Consider the following 22,363-nt stretch of genomic DNA (forward strand, 5'->3'; position numbering starts at 1 on the left):
TGAAAAAGTGTTTGCCCCCTTCCTGATTTCTTATTCTTTTGCATGTTTGTCACACTCAAATGTTTCAGATCACAAAACAAATTTAAATATTAGACAAAGATAACACAAGTAAACACAAAATGCAGTTTTTAAATAAAGGTCTTTATTATTAGTGAAAAAGAAATCCAAACCTACAAGGCCCTGTGTGAAAAAAGTGATTGCCCCCTAAACCTAATAACTGGTTGGGCCACCCATAGCCGCAACAACAGCAATCAAGCGTTTGCGATAACTGGCAATGAGTCTTTTACAACGCTCGGCAGGAATTTTGCAGAACTCCTCTTTGCAAAATTGTTGTAATTTAGCCACACTGGAGGGTTTCAGAGCATGAACCGCCATTTTAAGGTCATGCCACAGCATCTCAATTGGATTAAGGTCAGGACTTTGAATAGGCCACTCCAAACAGTTAATTTTGTTTTTCTCAAGCCATTCAGAGGTGGACTTGCTGGTGTGTTTTAGATCATTGTCCTGTTGCATAACCCAAGTGCGCTTCAGTTTGAAATCACAAACAGATGGCCGGACATTCTCCTTCAGGATTTTTTGGTAGCAGAATTCATGGTTCCATTTACCACAGCAAGTCTTCCTGTTCCTGAAGCAGCAAAACAGCCCCAGGCCATCACACTACCACCACCCTATTTTACTGATGGTATGATGTTCCTTTTCTGAAATGCTGTGTTACTTCTACGCCAGAAGTAATTGGACATAAACCTTCCAAAAAGTTCAACTTTTGTGTCGTCAGTCCACAGAATATTCTCCCAAAAGTCTTGGGTATCATCAAGATGTTTTCTGGCAAAACTGAGACGAGCCTTTCTGTTCTTTTTGCTCAGCAGTGGTTTTTGTCTTGGAACTCTGCCATGCATGACATTTTTGTCCAGCCTCTTTCTTATGGTGGAGTCATGAACACTGACCTTAACTGAGGCAAGCGAGGCCTGAAATTCTTTAGATATTGTTGTGGGGTCTTTTGTGACCTCTTGGATGAGTTGTTCCTGCGCTCTAGGGGCAATTTTGGTCGGCCAGCCGGCCACTCCTGGGAAGGTTCACCACTGTTCCATTTGTTTGGCCATTTGTGGATAATGGCTTTCACTGTTTTTCGCTGATTTCCCAAAGCTTTAGAAATGGCTTTATAACCTTTTCCAGACAGATAGATCTCAATTACTTTGTTTCTCATTTTGTTCCTGAATCTTTGAATGGCAGCATGATGTCTAGCTTTTGAGGACCTTTTGGTTTTTTTCACTTCGATCAATTTGTTTTGTGATCTGAAACATTTGTGTGACAAACATGCAAAAGAATAAGAAATCAGGAAGGGGGACAAACACTTTTTCACACCACTGTATATACATTCAATCTCAGTGTCTCATGTATACGAGTCTACTGTGTGTTCCCATTTTTAAAGGGAATCGGTCACCGGATTTTTGCTACCACATGTGAGAGCAGCACGATGTAGGGAAAAAGACTCTGATTACAGCGATGTTTCACTTACTGGACTGCTTCTTACAGTTTTGATAAAATCACTATTTTATCTGCTTCAGATCAACCAGTTCTCTGAATGCTGAGCTGTGTATAACCCGGCCCACACCACTGATTGGCACAAAGCTGCCACAGAAGACTTCCAATGTGCAGTGTAGAATCAGGGGTGAGGGCGGGATTAAACAAAGCTCATGAATAAGGAGGACTACATGACAGCAGGTTTACTTGTCCTCTAGTGATAATTTGCTGATAAAACAGTGATTGTATCAAAACTACAGCAAGCAGCCCAATAAGTCATACATCGTTGTAATCAGGGTCTTTGTCTCTACATTATGCTGCTCTCATATTAGGTGGCAAAAACTTGATGAAAGATTCCCTTTAAGTTTATATTGTATTATTTTCTCCGCATTTAGAGCGCCTTTGATGTATACTTGTTGATCTTAGGTTATAAACAAATATTTGAACCATTTCACACCTATAAAAAAACACAATGGTGAGCAAACTTTTGCACAATAATGAACAAATATATACTGCATATGATCTGTAGAAAAGCTTGTTACTGCGGGTATTTCACTTTTTAATTGCATTAGTTTTGCGCAATCTTCCTCAAATGTCTATTTCTATGAAGATCATATGCTCCGTCGGCAGGGGCGTACATAGAAATCATGGGGCCCCATAGCAGAAGCTCTAATCCCCCCCCCCCCACAAAAAAATAAATAAATATTTGTCTGTGTCACAGAAGAGCAGATCTCACAACTTTCCAGCCTTTACTTTTCCTGCTGCTGAAGTCCTAGATTCCTCTTTCATTGTCCCCATAAAGTACCGTATGATGCCAATAAAAGTGCCCCCCAAACACAGTATGATACCCCCATGGTGCATTCCTCCACATTGGCCTCCACATGCACAGTATAATGACCCTATTGTACCCCACTTCAACTCCCAAGACAAAGTATAGTGACCCCAATACAGTATGATCCCCCAACTGTGACTCCCACACTGCCCTCCATACAGTATAATGGGCCTACATACAGTATAATGGCCCGCACTAGCCCTCCAAAAAATATAATGGCCCCCACGCAGCCCTACAAACAGTATGATGGACCCCACACAAACCTTCACACCGTATAATTGCTTTCATACAGTATAATGGCCCCCACATAGCCCTCAAAATATAATGGCTCCACATAGCCTTCCATATAGTATAATACGTCACCCATAATCCTCCATATAGTATAACGAACTTTCCATGGTCCTCCATAGAATATAATGCACTCCCTATAGTCCTCCATACAGTATGTTACACACCCCATAGGGTAAAATGCAGCCCCCATATAGTATAATGCACCCCACAGTCCTGCAGTATTATGGGCACCACGTACTCACTGATTTTAATATACCGTATATTTTAAATAAGCCGACCCGAGTATAAGCCGAGGTACCTCATTTTACCACCAAAAATTGGGAAAACGTATTGACTCGAGTATAAGCCTAGGCTGGGAAATGCACCAGCTACTGGTAAATTTCCCCATCCTGGCATGTATGGCACCCCTCATCCCCCAATCCTGGTACGTATGACACCCCTCATCCCCCAATCTTGGTACGCATGGCACCCCTCATCCCCCAATACTGGTACGCATGGCACCCCTCATCCCCCAATCCTGGTACACATTGCTCCCTCGTCCCCCAATCCTGGTATGCATGGCCCCCTCATCCCCCAATCCTGGTATGTATGGCATCCTCATCCCCCCCAATACTGGTATGTATGGCATCCTCACCCCCCCCAATCCTGGTATGTATGGCACCTCACCCCCCCCCAATCCTGGTATGCATGGCCTCCTCATCCCCCATTCCTGGTATGCGTGGCCCCCTCATCCCCCAATCCTGGTATGCGTGGCCTCCTCATCCCTCAATCCTGGTATGTGTGGCCCCATCACTGCACAAACAAAAAAAACAAACACTTATATTCACCTTCCTTCCTCACCTCTGCTTCAGCGCTGCATCCTGTTCTCCTGCAGCAGCTCATGTCGGCATCTGAGCAGCGGGCGCTCTCAGATGCCGAGGTGAGCTGCTGCTGCTACCGGCATATTCACTCCTCTCCACGCCGGGACCATGTAGCGGGCACTGTCAGCAGGAGCTGCGACTCCTCTGTGCCCGCTACTAAAGAGAATGAATATTCCCTCTTCTCCACTCCCATTGGAGTGGAGAAGAGGGAATATTCATGTCCCTTTGGCAGCGGGCACACATGGTAGCTGCAGCAGTCGCTACTGCGTGTGCCCGCTCCTCCACCGCCGCAACCTCCCTTCCCCCCCAATACTCACCTATCCTCCTCGTTCCCCGCTGCTTCGGGGCCCTCCCTGCTCACGGGCCTCATATCAGTGGCATGGCCTGCCCCATTGGCGGTACACCACTGTCCGTTGGTTTTTGTTCATGATAACGGTTTCACACATCCCTTAATGTTGTAGTTCTGCTAATGGAGCTGTAGTTGCAAACTGTCCCATCATGATGCTGTCTACCTGGTTATTCTATAGAACTAGTTGAAGGGATGATTATCCATCTCCCTTTTGTACTTCTGTCAGAATGTAAACTGGTAATCTCTCATATGTACGAGTCTAATATTAATCAAAGGTATAAAGTGACAGCTACCCACTAACCTGAAATTTCTCCAGAAAATTAACAGGATTCGGAAGAAAAAAAACAAAGATGCACAAATGTAAAGTCCCAACACTCCACTTACCCATGCACACTTTAGCCCCTCTATGCACTGCTGTATTGTGCATCACTTAAATACTGTATTTCCTCTACGAGAGATATCATTATTTATTTTCTGAAGAATTTTATATAAATTCATGAGAAAAAAATGTCTCTGTGCCTCTGTATAAAATCAGTGGTACAGTATAGAAGATTATTATACATATATATTATAGACCATTCATCATGGATTTGTAATGCTGTCATTAGAAGGAGCCCTTAGGGCACTTTAAGGGGTGCTATCATCAGAAAATTACCTATTTACTATGGGATTTATATTTTTCAGCAATTTTTTTTTATATTAAAATAAAAAATAAAACAATTTTCAAAAACTTTTTTTAGACCCCTACTTCCTGTTTTTTGATTACAAGTTTACAGCAAATTCCTTATCAGCAGAGGCAGGGTTACAATGACAGGTAACACCTTTATCCACAGCTGATAGCACAGGATCCACCAATCACAAAAGGCAATGTCGCAACTGACCCTGCCTCCCCTCTACTTTAGATGCCCATTAGATACTTTAGTATAAGGGCTCGTGCAGACAACCATATTGTCGGTCCGAGTGCGATCAGCCAAAACATCGGATCACACTCGGACCAATGTCTTTCTATGGCGCTGTGCACATGACCGATTATTCCTCGGACTGAGTCTGTTCAAGGAAAAAAAACGCAGCATGCATAATTTGTATCTGATATTCGGATCGCACTCGGCCATGCAAGTCAATGAGTCCGTGGAAAAAAAACGGACTGCACTTGAATGACATCTGCCAGAAGAAGATGATGGAGACATTTTTTTTTCCATCTTCTCCTCATCAGAGAAAATCAGATCATACTCTGATCAAACTCTGATCAAAGTGTAATTAGAGTTTTTATTAGTAAATCGGACCGATTTTCTCAGATGAGCAAAAATACGATCGTGTAACCCTACCCTAAAGGATAGGGTCTGGGTCTGTTCATTGAGGCTAATGTACATATGGATTTATATGTCCTGAAATGGCAGAAATTTAGAGTCTAAAAAAGCCCCAGTGACCAGTGAAAAAATTTCCACCACAGTTTTATTTAAAAAAAAAAAATACAATTAACACAAAAACCTGATTTAAACAGTAGTTGTCTTTCTGATGATAGCTTTCCTTTGAAGGGAACCTTTCAGCTGATTCACGCTGCCCGAACCATGGACAGCATGAATGAGGGACTTTCTCCTGAATTCCATATGCTGATATTGTATTCAAAAACATAATTTTAAGCACAAAGTGGTTTGTCCCCATTGACTTCTCCCCACCTACTCCGCTATATTGACAGGCTTCTTCTTATATATGTACAGATAAAACATAGATGCTAGTGCATGCTCCAGTGTCAGATTCATGCTGCTGTGGTCCAGGCAGCATGAATCCGCGGACAGGTTCAGCCTAAGGCCATGTTCACACATTGAGTATTTGGTCAGTATTTTACATCAGTATTTGTAAGCCAAAACCATGAGTGGGTGAAGAATGCAGAAGTGGTGACGTGTTTCTATTATATCTTCTTCTGATTGTTCCACTCCTGTCTTAAAAATGCTACTGTAAAATACTTACCAAATTCTGAACATGTGAATGTGGCCTTTATGATCAGATTTTTCAGTAGGAGTGATTATTGATGTAACATCCCTGGCGGCGTGCTTGCATGGCTTACCACCTCCCACCATGCAAGACCGCAATCTTACCTATCAGGCCAGGCTGCACACTTTGCTCCAGTACTTGCTGTTTGTATGTCTCTTGTCTGCTGGCTTAGGGCGGCGGCGCGGTTACTGCCTGATTCTTAAAGTTACAGTGTGCGCAGTTCTAATGCGTCCCAAGCCTATTGCTGTGAGTCACTGGATACTTAAACCCCTTCCACCCAGTAGGAGGTGCCTGAGCAACACTTTCTTTCAGTGTGTTTTGTGCAACTGAGTTGCCAGGTCCTGTCCTGTATCTAGTCTGTTACGCCACCCTGGGGGCTGTATACCCAGGCCTGTTACCTGTATCTGTGACTTCTAGTCTGTTTCCGCTACCCTGGGGGCTGAGTTCCCAGGCTCGTTCCTATATCTTGTTCCGGGTTCAGTTCCTGTCTGAACTGTGTCCTAGCCCGTTACCTGTTTGTCTCTATGTCCGTACCTGCACTTTTCCTGCAGTCTGAACCTACACCTAACTCCAACTCGCTGTCTCTGTACTTCTGTTTGTGAGTTTTGTGTCCACTCGCTACTTCATTATAAGTACCTTGTGTGTATCTGGTTCTGCTTGTCCCATCTCCCTGCCTCCGTATCTACCTCCTGTGTTCTAACTATCTTCCTGTGTTTCCCAGTGTGTTCCATGTGAACAGAGCCCTGTGCTGTCTGCCTGCACCTTCTGCTCTGTTTCGCTCTGCTCTGTTCTGCCTCGCTTACCACCGCACCTGCGGTTTCGCTCTGTTCTGCTTGTCCACCGCACCTGCGGTTTCGCTCTGCTCTGTTTGTCCAACGCACCTGCGGTTTCGCTCTGCTCTGCTTGTCCACCGCACCTGCGGTTTCGCTCTGCTCTGCTTTGCTTGTCCGCCGCACCTGCTCTTTCGCTCTGCTCTGCTTGTCCACCGCACCTGTGGTTTCGCTCTGCTCTGCTTGTCCACCGCACCTGCGGTTTTGCTCTGCTCTGCTTGTCCACCACACCTGCGGTTTTGCTCTGCTCTGCTTGTCCACCGCACCTGCGGTTTTTCTCTGCTCTGCTTGTCCACCGCACCTGCGGTTTCGCTCTGCTCTGCTTGTCCACCGCACCTGCGGTTTCGCTCTCCTCTGCTCCGCTTGTCCTCCGTGCCTGCGGTCCTGCTCTGTTTGTCCACCGCACCTGTGGCTCTGTTCCTGTATCACAGTCTGTACTGGTCCCTATCCAGCCTGCGTTCCTACCTGCCAGTATCTGCCTGTCTGCATACCAGCCGTGCCTACCAGTACCCGCCTGTCTGCATACCAGCCGTGCCTGCCAGTACCCGCCTGTCTGCATACCAGCCGTGCCTGCCAGTACCCACCTGTCTGCAAACCAGCTGTGCCTGCCTGTTCCTGAATTCCCCGGTGTGGGTCAACAGCTGTGACCGGGGTCTGACCTGGAGTAGCACCTGGGCCACCTCCCACGTCCCTCCTCAGACCACGGAGTTGATTGAGCTGCCGTGTGTTCGTGGTCGGATCTGGCGAGGCCCCTAGTCACGCCCCTCCGGGCACTCCTCGGTTCATGTCCCAGTGGGAGCACTAACCACGCTCACGCCAGTCAGTCCGGGCGTGAGCGTAACAGCCACTATTCGGTACTCGCCCGAGCATCTCATTGCTCGAGATGCTCAGTGCTCTGCGAGTATTTTTGGAATGCTCGGGCTGGAGCTCAGGGCCCCGTCCCGCATGTTTGGCGCTTTTTAGGCAGCCAATTAACATGAGGGATTGCCTGCCAATCACTGTAATGCCGCAGCCCTGTTGGTTGTGGCATCACAGTGATTGGCTGGCCACATAGAGTCATCGGATCTATATAAGACCTGGCGCCGCCATGCTCATCACAGTCACTCCGGAATCAGGCAGAGTAGGGAGAGGTGCTGCTGAGTGAGGAAGAGAATTGGCGGTTGTTTTAGTGAGGTATTCCACAGCATTACAAATTTACAGTAACAGTCCTTCTAAGGACTAATTCTACTGAATATTAATCCTGGTGATAGCAGGAGTTAGGCAGGCAGAGAGATGCTTCCAGGGGTTTTCCCCATGCTGTTCCCATGTCATTTCAGCACTGTTTCCATCAATTTGACCAATTTTTAGGCCCCCTCCAGCGCCGGAAAAATGCTCAAGTTTCCCATTGACTTACATTGGGCTCGTTACTCGGGTTTACGATTTGCTCAACACGAGCAATGAGCGCACAAGCATTTTAGTGCTCGCTCATCACTACTGGTAAACTCTTTACATACAATAGTTTAGACGCCCTTCTAAACAGTAAAAAAAGACTACCTAATTTCCTGACGATATTATTCTGCATAGTTATTCTTTTAAACTCATCAATTTATGTTAAGTTACCAGACAATAGTTAGAATGTAAACCCTTTTTTTCAGTGTTAGCATCTTTTTAACAGTACTTTCCTGCCAACTCATCTTCCCTCCAGAAATCAATTAATTTGCTCCCCTCCAGTGTGAGTTGCGTGGTTTGCCATCTTGTTAGACTTTACATGTCACTTATTCTCCCAGTCCCCATTTATAAAATATCTGCTTAGAATTTGTGCCATCAGCAGACATAAATGCCCAGCTTACAGTGCTGTTAGAAAGCAAATTAAAAAGCAGTGGACTGAGGACAGAAGCCGGAGGTAGTCCATTAATAACAAATCTCTTCTTTCTATCCTCTAGACAGTTTTTAAGGCATGCACAAGTTGTTTTCCCTGGGCTACTATCCCTTAATGGATTCAGTAACCTCCTGTGTGGCACTCTATTAACAGACTCTCTAAACCTAAATATTAGATGGCCCCAATATCTCTACCTTTCTACTTACATGAGAGGGCATGTATACCTTTGCAACCTATTTTAATGTATTTATGAAAAAACGAACACATTTTTTAAATAATTTTGAATTTTAAAAAATTATTTTAGTTGTTTATACACTGCTCTTACAGAGGATCTTTAACCATTTTGAGCATGTTAAACTGGCCACATTATGGAATTGCGACTACAGGGCTGAGTTTTTTTTTATTTTTTTTATTTCTCCTTTCTGCTGCAAAGATTATAGCTTGTAAATTCCAGATTATAATTTGTCAGGTCTAAGAGGGGCATTACCGGAAATTCTTCTTTGGGACGTGTACCTACCCTGTATGATTTTGACCAATCATAAGCAGTCAGTAACACACAGGCAAAAAAAAAGACCGCCCCCACATAATATCTTAGAACAGGTTCTTTTCTATGTGAGACATGTATTGACCGACATATAAAATGAAAAAGTTCATCCAGCTCACCATATGAAGTGGAATTCCTCAGGACATGCAGGGGTTGAGAGCCTGAGTTGGCAGCAGGGTGTATCAATGGCAGGAAAGAGAGATTTATCCAGCACAAAATCCAGGGAATTAATTAAAAACTTGAAATTTATTTAAACATGATTAAAAAGAGTACATGTTAAAAAATGCTGGATTTTGTGCTGGATAAATCTCTCTTTCCTGTTGATGTAATGACAGACAGTCTGTTGTTCTCACTGATCTCACTGCAGAGCTGTGATTACAAAGTACTGGGAGTAAGGCTTTATTCACACATCAGTATTTTTGATCAGTATTTCTATGCCAAAACCAGGAGTATTTCCAAAATGGAGAACAGGTATCCAGCTTTCAATTATAGTTTTTCTCTTTAAGTTCTACTCCTGGTCTTGGCATACAAATACTGATGAAAAATACTGACATGTGATTAAGCCCTAAGGCAGAGATCAGTATGATTACAAATATTATTCAGCTTTCATTTCACGGCAGTCAGTGGGGGGGGGGGGGGGGCGACGACAGTATAGCAGAGCTGATCTTTGTCTCATTACAAACATGTCTACAGTTGCAGTTCTGCTTTCACAGTGCTGTCAGCTCCATGGAATCCCTCACCCCACACTGACTGTTCTGAGATAAAATTTGAAAAGTGTACGGAATCACACTCAGCTCTTTTGTATTCCTGACATTTGTAATCGCTCTGAAGTTATACCTGTGAGGAGAGTAGACTGTCATTACACATCAAAGGAGAAAGTGTTCTTTTTTTTTTTTTCCTCTGTGCTGCTGCCTGCTTATGATTAGTCAGTGTCATACAGGGGAAGAAGTACACGCCCCCAAAGAAGAATCTCTAGTTATGCCCCCTCCTTGAACATAAATTATAACCTAAACTTTATAAGATAACATCTTTATAACGGAGAGGAGAAATGAAAAAATATAAACTACATTTTTCTAAGCTCTACAGCCACTATTACAAGATGTGGCCACTTTCACATGCTGAAGTACACATAGTTTACCTCTTTAAGCTCAACTCTGTTTCATCACATCCCGTGACTTGTAAATACATTGCTGTCATAGAGAAGAGAATGGCTACAATGCTCATCCTGACAGATGGCTCATGATAAACATTGTGGCTAGCTCATTGTCGGACAGTAAAAATGCTGTCACTAGTATCAGCTCGCTCTGATAAGTTGAGCTGACTGAGACTGGCAAAATGACATATTGATACATGAAACAATTGCTTAGTGTGAGTCATATATCTACTTATATAGTGTGCCCATACACACAAAGCTAACGGGAGCAGGAACCCCATCAGATAGTGATCCTGGCTAGAGCGCTCACAATAGTATAAGAATCAGAGACCGTGACACCGGAGTGGAGGAAGCAGGATAAGATCAGTGGTGGCAAATAAGTGAGGATGCAAAAAATGACATAAAAGCATGCAATAAACATGGCCAAGGTGACATGCAATATAAAATGTGAAAATTAAAAATATATATGAATATTTTGAGAAAATTGTTTTAAAATGAATATAAGTACGGGTAAAAGTGACTAGTGTGAAATAAGAAAAGATGCACACAAGATAGTATTGCCACAGAGAGAAGGAGTGAACAATAAAGAAAAGAACCAAAGCACTGTAGATCCTAAAAAGCTGCCATCTAATTATATGAATCTGTCGATGTGTAATAATGTGTGAAGGAAGACATTAGAAAGGATCAGTAAGTATTGATTATGAAAAAGTTGTGCACAAGAGCATCTGGTAAGAGTGCTCGGGGAGCTGAAAGTGAGGATGGTGCAATGTAACTGGTAAGAGGTGGAGGTGAGGCGAAACAAAGTGCATAAAAGGCATTTTGGCCTCCAAACATGGTGTTTATTATGGCATCCGAAGAGGTCAAATTTGGTCTCATCTGATCAGACTATATTCTCACAGTATTTCACAGATTTGTCTACAGTTTTCTGAACAACATTTAAACGCTGTTGAACATGCTTTTTGTCTTGTGTGGTGAGCGTGCATACAGGCCACGGAGGTTGAGTGTATTACTTTTTGTTTTCTTTGAAACTGCTGATTTCAGGTCTTTCTGTAGCTCTCCACAGGTGGTCCTTGGCTCTTGGATATCTCTTCTGATAATTCTTTTCACTCCTCTGTCTGAAATCTTGTGGGAAGCATCTGGTCATGGCCGGTTCATCGTGAAATTATGTTCTTTCCGCTTTTAGATTATGGCCCCAACAGTAGTCACTAGAACCTTCAGTAGTTTAGAAATTCTTCTGTAACCAATGCCATCAGTATATTTTGCAACAATAAGGTTTCACCCATCATGAGATGTTTCTTGTGTGGCACCTTGGTAATGAGACACCTTTTTATAAGCCATCACTTGAGCCAGCTGATATTATTTTTCACTAAGTTGCAGGATTGCTTTCTCATTACTGATAGATTTCAGCTGGTATCATGACTTTCCATGGCTTTCTCCACCTCTTTCTTCATGTGTTCAATACTTTTTCCCTGTGTCATTTCTCATTATTACACATAACTTATTTTATGGACATCTATGCTTTGATTTCTTTGCCTGTGTGGATTGGATGGTTGTTACCAATATCTGGTGAGAATTTCATGTCAATAGTACCTTTAGAAATATATTTACTTAGAGAATTGGTGACGTGTTCAATACTTATTTCACCAGCTTTAGCTGATCTATAAAGGGTAGCTTGGTGCAAGTGATACCAAATAATCAAGCTCAGTAGGGGTATTGCTCTGTGTACATGTAGTTTCACAGATTCACTTATAGGTACATGAAATATCAGCACTAGACATTGATAATTCCAATTAAGAACAGTGCTGTGATGGAACCCAGAACCTGGTGTAAATGGGGTTGATTGGTGCTGAATCTGAGAGTCATGAGTAGTATTGAGCATTCCGATACTGAAATATCGGGTATCGACTGATATTCGCTGTATTGGAGTTCCGATACTTTTACAATATCGAATACCGGAATCGGAAGTTCACATAATGCCTGCGTTCTGCAGTGTCTCTGAAGGATGATAAGCTGGATGGCAGCACTCAGCTGCGATCCAGCCTGTCATCAGAATGCCATCCCAGCGTAGGAGAATTCTCCTGCTCAAGCGCTGACATTACATTATCTCCCTTACATTACAATTAAATGGAATAGCAGGAATTAATATTTTTTTAAGACGTTAATGCCACAGCCATGGTGGTTGTGGCATTACAGTGGTTGCCCAAATCGATGGGAACAGTGCTCACAGTGAAACATGAAAAGCCGGCAATTCATCAGCGGCATATACCGGTACCCGACAATTTAGAACAGAAAGAATAGAACTTCACACATAGATTAGATAGATAGAAACATGTCAGTCACATTTATAAGAAGTACAGAGACAATGTTGGTTACTGCACTTGTCATTTAGTGTTAAAATAAAGGATTTATTAAAAAAAAAATTGGCGTGGGGTTCCTCGTAATTTTAGTCTCTAGCGGAGGTTAAGCAGACGGCTGGGGCAGATGTTTGAAGCCTGGGAAGGGGGTAATACCCACGGAGCTTCCCAGGCTACTAATATCAGGCCCCAGCTGAATACCTAGCCTTTACTAGCTATTAAAATGGGGGACCCCCCAAAAAATGACGTGGTGTCCCTCCTATTTTAATAGCTAGCAAAGGCTAGGCAGACAGCTGGGGGCTGATATTAATAGCCTAGGATGGGTGCCATGAATATTGGCCCCCTCCCAGGCTAGAAGCACCAGCCGTCAGCTGCCCCAGAAATGGCGCATCCATAGGATGCGCCAATTCTGGCACTTAGCCTCGCTCTTCCCACTGCCCTGTAGCGGTGGCAGTGGGGTAATAGGGCTGGGGTTGATGTCAGCTTATAATGCCAGCTGACATCAAGCGCAGATTAGTAATGGAGAGGCGTCTATAAGACACCCCCATTACTAACCCCATAGTCAAAGTTAAATAAAAAACACAAACACCCAGAATAAAGTCCTTTAATTGAAATAAACACACAATTCTTTATTGTTCTAAATTAAACCATACCTACCGTCACGCCCATTCCAGCTGAAGCCAACGATCTCCTGCAATAAAAGAAAAATAATAAACCAACATCATCCTTACCTTTCGATGGTTCCCAGGACAGCTCCAGCTCTGCTACATCGAGATGACAGGCTGGACCGCAGCAGAACGCTGCCATCCAGCCTGTCATCCCGCAGACACTGAGAAGCGCAGGCATGCTTGCGCTCCTCAGTGTCAGGCTGTGACGGCATCCAGATGAACCGAGTCTCTCACGCTCACCGCATGCACAGGAGAATTCTCCCACGCTGTCAGTGACGTGCATGAGGTGAGCTGAGTTCATTGTCGGCTCATCTGGATGCAGTCACAGCCAGATACTGAGGAGCGCAAGCAAGCCTGCGCTTCTCAGTGTCTGCGGGATGACAGGCTGGATGGCAGCGTTCTGCTGCGGTCCAGCCTGTCATCTCGATGTAGCAGAGCTGGAGCTGTCCTGGGAACCATCGAAAGGTAAGGATGATGTTGGTTTATTATTTTTCTTTTATTGCAGGAGATCGTTGGCTTCAGCTGGAATGGGCGTGACGGTAGGTATGGTTTAATTTAGAACAATAAAGAATTGTGTGTTTATTTCAATTAAAGGACTTTATTCTGGGTGTTTGTGTTTTTTTAAACTTTCACTATGAGGTTAGTAATGGGGGTGTCTTATAGACGCCTCTCCATTACTAACCTGGGCTTGATGTCAGCTGGCATTATAAGCTGACATCAACCCCAGCCCTATTACCCCACTGCCACCGCTACAGGGCAGTGGGAAGAGCGAGGCTAAGTGCCAGAATTGGCGCATCCTATGGATGCGCCATTTCTGGGGCAGCTGACGGCTGGTGTTTCTAGCCTGGGAGGGGGCCAATATTCATGGCACCCTTCCTGGGCTATTAATATCAGCCCTCCTGGGCTATTAATATCAGCCCCCAGCTGTCTGCCTAGCCTTTGCTAGCTATTAAAATAGGGGGGACCCCACGTCATTTTTTTGGGGTCCCCCATTTTAATAGCTAGTAAAGGCTAGGTATTCAGCTGGGGGCTGATATTAGTAGCCTGGGAAGCTCCGTGGGTATTACCCCCTTCCCAGGCTTCAAACATCTGCCCCAGCCGTCTGCTTAACCTCCGCTAGAGACTGAAATTACGGGGAACCCCACGCCAATTTTTTTTTTAATAAATCCTTTATTTTAACACTAAATGACAAGTACAGTAACCAACACTGTCACTGTACTTCTTATATATGTGACTGACATGTTTCTATCTATCTAATCTATGTGTGATGCTCTATTCTTTCTGTTCTAAATTGTCGGGTACCGGTGTATGCCGCTGCTGAATTGCCGGCTTTTCATGTTTCACTGTGAGCACTGTTCCCATCGATTTGGGCAACCACCTCCCCCAATACATTCTACATTATTGTTAGTTGTTTTCCTTCATGTAGAATTAACCTACAAGGAGAGAAAGGGTTTATTTTCATTCCGATATTTGTGTCCCATTGACTTGCATTGGTTTCCGGTATCTGAATCTGCGATATCCGATACTTTTTGGGTATTGGCCCGATCCAATCCGACCCGATATTTCCTGATATTGGAAGGTATCGCTCAACACTAGTCATGAGGCAAATTCCTAATTTAAAATGTCAATTATGCTCAACCTCCATACTATCCATAGGCCAGATATATATAAGAAAGACAGTTAAATCAAATTATGGTAATACTAATCAACGATGTAGTGGTCAAGGATTCATAGAAATGGTACAAAAGTGATATTTTCATTCAGGCCCAATGGTGTCAATGTCTCCAATGTCTCAGACTTATTTTTCTATTGGGCCTTCCGCTGGGAAAATGTTTGTTTTCTTTTCTATTGTTTTGGAACTATATAAAGTTGTTCAATCCCATGGACCTACAAACCAGTTTCATCACATCCATGTTTTGGTATGGGTTTAAGGCCTGAGCTGTCAAAGCCTCTTGTTGCACAAACGTCCAGCATATACTCCCATACGCTTTGTAGAAGTTCTCTACTGATCAGGACAACCTCAATATTATCACTCAGGCATATCGTGCAATAAACCGCACCCTTGGCACAACAGTTTATGGTATTCGTAAATTAGTTTTAGGCTATGTGCCCACGATGCAGAAATGCTCTGGATTTTTTCCTGAGCGTTTCTGCATGTCCCTGGCAGAAAAAATGCATGCGGATTGTACATGCGGATTGTACATGTGTTTTTCCAGCCAGGGTCAAGCGGAAGTGAAGCTGATCGTCACATGCATTTCCGTATGCGGGTTGACAAGCGCTTTCCAAGCGATTTTAGCATCACTTGGAAAGTGCTTGACAACTTGGTCACACTATATAAATCCATGCAAACGGCATGGATTTATATAGTGTGACCTTAAAGAATGGTAAAAAATAAAAAAATAAATCTATACTTGCCTTCTGATGGCCCCGCAGTCTTTATTCGCTCCGTCCTGGCTGCCGGCAGCTCGCGGTACACTGAAGGACCTGCCGACGTCAGGGTCGCGTGACCCGTCACATGACTAAATGACGTCAGCGCAGGTCCTTCAGTCCACCGCGATCTGCCGGCAAGCGAAGACAAGGAGACCGGGGGCCATCAGAAGGTAAGTATAATATTTATTTTTTATTTTATTCTTTTTTTTCAGGTTTTATGGTACCCGGGTCCGCCGGAGGAGAGTCTCCTCTCCTCCACACCTGAGTACCATCCGCACATTGAAACGCTTGGATTCCGCATGTACGGATGCAGTGATGTCGATTCCATGCGTTCCAATGCAAGTCAATGGCGGCGAAAACGCAGAACTTCCGCAAAATAATTGGTAGTGCTGCGTTTTTTTCCGCAATGATAACCTGCAGCAGAAATTTTCGCAGCATGTGCATAGCACATGCGGATTATCATTGGGGAACATGGCAGGCCTTCTACCATGCATTTTTAAGCATTTCTGCAGCGTTTTTGCCGCTGTGGAAACGCTTAAAAAACGCATTGTGGGCACACAGCCTTATTTCGTCCCCTTGCAGTTGCTGAAACTCATGCTTTTAACTATGGTGGGGCATCTACACAATTACTGTATAGAAAACTGAAATATTTGGTCTACTGTATCCAAAGGCTGATTTTAGAGCCCTGGTAGTAACTATACACCAAGAGATCACGAATAATTTTAGTTTGTCTAAAAGTAATGGGTTGATGGATGGCAAGTATTTATTTAGGGTCTTATTACATAACTGAATAGATCTGAAATAGAACATTCAAAATTAGTAGATAGAACTCAATTTCTTTAGATATAAAAGAACTCAATTGGCATTCCAACTGGAGATGAGTGGATCTTTTGAAGTTTCAATTCGCCGGCTTCAACAAATTTTCCACGAAATTTCAATTTGTGACTAATAAATTCATGGAAATTTCAATACTGGAAAGCTTGTAATTGCCCGGAAAATACACATGAGGTGAGGGAAAGGAAAGAGAGGACCTTGCTGACCATTAGAGGTTCCACTCTACTGGTGAGAGAGAGAGAGAAGACCCTGATTCCTGACCATAAGAACTTACACTCTACCGGAGATAGAGAGAGGACTCCGCTGACTATAAGATCTTACACTCTACAGGAGAGAGAGAAGACCCCGCTGACCATAAGATCTTACTCACTGACTCTGGAGATGGAAAATTACTCTGCCGTACAAACTGTGCTCCACTGGGAACCACTGATCTGTGAGGACTCGGGTACTGACCATCACTCAACAAGGTGTGATAATTTGTAAGATGTCATAGCTGCAGGGCATTATTGGGAAGCCTGTGCGGCAACGTAAAATGGCACTAGCCTGCTCTCTGATGCTTTACCACTGTGGGAATTGGTGAATTTTTTTGTAAAGCAAGAATCAGATCACAAATTTCAGAAATTTCGACTCAAACTTGATCTTCTGCGGATCGATCTGCTCATCTCAAGTTATAACCTTTACCATATAAACAATACATTGTCAATGTAGTGACCCCAGATTTGCACTCAAAGGGCCAATAGAGAAAAGTCAGTAACCAAAATGTCCCCCAGCCCAAGAACAAGTATACATGAGCACAAACTTACCCCATTACAGTGCCTTACAGATGCCAGTAAAGGGAGTCCTTGAATATAAAGAAATTATGAGTCAATAACAAGACCAGTGCCTCAAGGATGAAGCCATACCTGTCCCCATTTAGCTTATAGCTAAAAAACGCCTTTTCAGCAGACATGCCATGTCCATGCCAGATTGAGGTGCAGTGGGATTTAATGTTCCATGTAAAATTTCATCGGTCAAAAATCTTTTTAAGGTCACACTCAAACATCCGGTTTTCACATACGTGTTCTATCTGTGTTTGCATGTTTTCCTCTCCTCTCCCCCACCAGGTGTATTTCCTGAGAAGAATCAGGAAGGACAAGGAGAGAATAATTGTGGCCACCACCATCAAAACCATCCCTTTTTGGGGGTATATTGCTGTTGCCTCTCCAGTGCACCGGGAGTAGTCACTTTCCAGTTGTCACTTTCATTTGCACCAAAGCTGGAACAATTGATCCAGGATCATTTCTGCTTCCTAACTCATCAGATTGATAACTGAAGTCTAGCTGACTTGGGGTTTGCAGGAGTAATTTGCAGTCAAGGACTGTAGAATATTTTGTAGACCTACATACTATATATCAGAAAATAAAAGTAATTCTTAAAAAATATTAATTCTATTCCCTTATGGTAAATCATAAACGTAAATAAAATATCACAACCCCCCATTTTACGGTATATAAGCAGCACATATTGACCTCGATGCATCAAGACCAGTGATTTTATCATCGGTCTTGATGAAGGCAGGCGGAGGGTTTATCATAGAATCATAGAATCATAGAATGGTAGAGTTGGAAGGCACCTCCTGGGTCATCTGGTCCAACCCCCTGCTCAAAGCAGGATTCACTAGATCATCTCAGACAGATGTCTGTCCAGCCTCTGTTTGAAGACGTCCATTGAAGGGGAACTCACCACCTCTCGTGGCAGCCTGTTCCACTCATTAATCACCCTAACTGTCAAAAAGTTTTTTCTAATATCTAATCTGTGTCTCCTCCCATTTAGTTTCATCCCATTGCTTCTAGTCTTTCCTTGTGCAAATGAGAATAAAGATGATCCTTCTACAATGTGACAGCCCTTGACATATTTGTAGACAGCTATTAAGTCTCCTCTCAGTCTTCTTTTTTGCAAGCTAAACATTCCCAAATCCTGCAACCGTTCCTCATAGGACATGGTTTGCAGACCAGTCACCATTCTGGTCGCTCTTCTCTGAACTTGCTCCAGTTTGTCTATGTCTTTTTTAAAATGTGGTGCCCAAAACTGTACACAGTATTCCAGATGAGGTCTGACCAAAGAGGAGTAAAGACCGATAATGACTTCACGTGATCTAGACTGTATGCTTCTGTTAATACATCCCAGAATTGTATTTGCCTTTTTTGCTGCTGCATCACACTGTTGACTCATGTTCAGTCTATGATCTATTAGTATACCTAAGTCTTTTTCACATGTACTGTTGCTTAGCTCTATTCCTCCCATTCTGTATATGCTTTTTTAATTTTTATTGCCCAGATGTAGTACTTTGGTTTTTAACAGGGAAAAATGCATTCTGTTGGTTGCTGCCCACTGCTCCAGTTTATTTAGGTCTTTTTGAATCCTCTCTCTCTCTTCTCTAGTATTAGCTATCCCTCCTGGTATAGAAGTCAGACTCACCGGCCTATAGTTCCCTGGGTCCACCTTCTTCCCCTTTTTGAAGATAGGAACAACATTTGCTCTTCTCCAGTCTTCTGGGACTTCTCCTGTTCTCCAAGAATTTTCAAAGATTATGGAGAGTGGTTCTAAAATTTCTTCTACGATCTCCTTCAGTACTCTGGGGTGTAATTCATCTGGACCTGGAGACTTGAACTCATTTATGTTAGCTAAATATTCCCTCACAATCTTTCTGTTTACAGATAACTTGGATTCCTCTATTCCTTTAAAAGGACAGTGAAGATCAGTTGATGTTACATTTTCTTTCTGAGAGAAAACAGATGCAAAATAGGAATTAAAAAGTTCGGCCTTCTCAACATCCTCTCTTACCATTTCTCCATTTTCATCCTGTAAAAATCCTATAGCATCTTTGACTTTTCTTTTACTTTTGACATACCCCCAAAATCCTTTTTTATTGCTTTTGACATCTCTTGCAAGCCTTAATTCATTGTCAGCTTTAGCTAACCTGATACGTGCCCTGCAGGATCTGCAGACTGCATTATAATCTTCTTTAGATATGCCTCCCTCTTTCCATTTAATAAACATTTCTTTCTTTCTTTTTAGCATGTGTTTAAGTTCTGTGTTCATCCATCCTGGTTTCCTTAAATGCTTCCCATTCTTCCTACTTTTCGGGATTGTTAACGATTGTGCTTTGAGAATCTCATTTTTAAAAATTTCCCATCCTTCCTGGACATTTTTGTCCTTAAGGACATCCAGCCATTGGATCCCTCCTATTCTCTTTCTGAGTCTCTTAAAATCTGCCTTTCTAAAATCTAACCTTGAAGTCTGAGTCTTCACATGTCTTCCTCCTCTAGTTATCCAAAATTCTATAATAGCATGATCGCTGCCTCCTAGGGTCCCAGCTACCTTTACCTCCTCAACCATTTCCTCCCTGTTTATAAGGATTAGATCCAAAGTAGCAGATCCCCTTGTTTTCTCCCCTACCTTTTGGAAGATAAAGTTGTCAGCAAGAGAGGATAAGAATTTGCTTGACCTGTTAGTTTTACTTGAGAGAGATTCCGAACAAATGTCTGGATAGTTGAAATCTCCCATGACCACTACGTCATATTTTTTGGAGAACTTGGTCATTTGATACATAAAGAGTTCATCCATATCTTCAGCTTGCCCAGGTGGCCTGTAGTAAATGCCTACAATGGTGTCCTTTCCGTTGTTCTCTCCTTGTATTCTTACCCAAACAGTTTCCACAGAACTCCCAGTCTCTGAAGCTTCAATCTCTGTGCAGATATACGCTTTTCTAACATACAATGCAACACCTCCTCCTCGTTTATCAAGTCTGTTTCTTGCAAATAAGTTGTATCCTTTTAGCCTTTTATTCCAATCATGTGTATCGTCCCACCAAGTTTCAGTGATTCCAATGACATCATATTCCTTTTCCTGCATTAGTAGTTCCAATTCTCCTTGTTTGTTGCCGATGCTTTGTGCATTTGTATAAAAACATTTTAGTTTGTGATTGGTTTCTCTTCCTCCCATATTTTTATTATTTAAATTGTTTTGTCTTTGTTCTTCCTTTCCACTTCCAGTAGCAGAGATCTCAATAGTATTTGTCAGCTGTATGGCTTTTTCTGGCCTTTTGCTTCCCTTCCCACATTGTTCTAGTTTAAAGCTCTCCTGATGAGTGTAGCAAGGCGACTTCCAAATACATGTTTTCCAGTCTTCGTAAGGTGCACCCCATCTCTAGCAAGTAGTCCATCGTATAGGTAATTCATTCCGTGATCCAGAAATCCAAATCCTTGTTGACGGCACCATCGACGTAGCCAGTTGTTCACCTGTAGAATCTTATTCCACCTCATTGTTCCATGGCCATCCACTGGGAGGATGGATGAGAAGACCACCTGCGCTCCCAATTCTTTCACTTTCTTGCCTAAAGCCCCCGTCTCACATAGCGATATCGCTAGCGATATCGCTGCTGAGTCACGGTTTTGGTGACTCACCAGCGACCTCACCAGCGATGTCGCTGTGTGTGACACTTTGCAATGATCAGGCCCCTGCTGTGAGGTCGCTGATCGCTGCAAAGTGTCCTGGACCATTTTTTGGTCGTTGGCCTCCCGCTGGCCAGCACACATCGCTGTGTGTGACCAGCGGGACCAACAATCTGGCTGGTAACTATGGTAAACAGCGGGTTACTAGGGGCACGCGCGCACTTAGTAACCCGCTGTTTACCATGGATACCACTCTGCTACGGTGCTCGGAGGCTCCCACGCACCGTAGCAGAGTGGTATCCATGGTAAACAGCGGGTTACTAGGGGCACACGCGCACTTAGTAACCCGATGTTTACCATAGTTACCAGCCTGCTCCTGCTTGCAGCAGGCTGGTAACTGGAGCAGGACATCGTGGAACGATTCTTTCCACGATATCGCTGCTCCCCTGATCGCTGGTGAGCCTGCCTGTTTGACAGCTCACCAGCGATGTATTAGCGATGCAGCAACGATCCCTGACAGGTCGTATCGTTGTCGGGATCGCTGCTGCATCGCTTAGTGTGACGGGGCCTTAAGTCTTCAAAGTCACTGCAGATGGTTTCCAGGTCCTTTCTTGCGGTGTCATTTGTCCCCACATGTATTAGCAGGAATGGGTAGTGATCTTAGGTCTGAAGAGTCTTGATATCCTGTCAGACACATCTTTAATTTTTGCTCCTGGAAGACAGCACATTTCTCTTGAGGTTATGTCTGGTCTGCAGATAGCGCCCTCTGTTCCTCTTAACAGGGAATCCCCCATGACCACCACTCTCCGTTTTTTCTTCACAACATTCTTCTTTCTCCATCCAGGAGGATTCTGAGGGCTTACAAGGTTATTCATTGCTGGCAAAGTCTTATTTTGCTGTATTTCTTTATGGTTCTCCTGCGTGAGAGCCTGGTACTGGTTCCTGAGCAGTATGGGTGCTGACTGCCTCTCGATCCTCCTGCTTCTGTGGGTCACATGCTTCCATTCCTCTGTTTCGTCAGGTGCAGTTCGAATTTCTTCTCTTTCTGAATCATGAAGAGATAATTCTGCTCTGTCTAAGAACTCTTCACTAGAGATGAGCGTTGTTCGACTAGAACTGTTCGCCAATCTCAAATTCGAGCTGTTTTGGGCGGTGTTCGAGTTGTTCGACGAACCCGAACGATTTGCAAAAAATTCGGCTGTTCGAGGTTATGTTCGATAACTGTTCGTGCACCAAAAGCGTGTCCTGCATGTCTGGCGCTATTTAGAGCACCAATCATGCAGGGATTGTCTGCCACTCACTGTAATGCCACAGCCATGGTGGTTGTGGCATTACAGTGATTGCCCAAATCGATGGGAACAGTGCCAACAGTGAAACATGAAAAGCCGGCAATTCAGCAGCGGCATACACCTGT

The sequence above is a fragment of the Phyllobates terribilis genome, unplaced genomic scaffold (assembly GCF_046119375.1).
Source record: "Phyllobates terribilis strain yellow unplaced genomic scaffold, ASM4611937v1 Scaffold_1__5_contigs__length_1240528914, whole genome shotgun sequence".
Classification (NCBI taxonomy): domain Eukaryota; kingdom Metazoa; phylum Chordata; class Amphibia; order Anura; family Dendrobatidae; genus Phyllobates; species Phyllobates terribilis.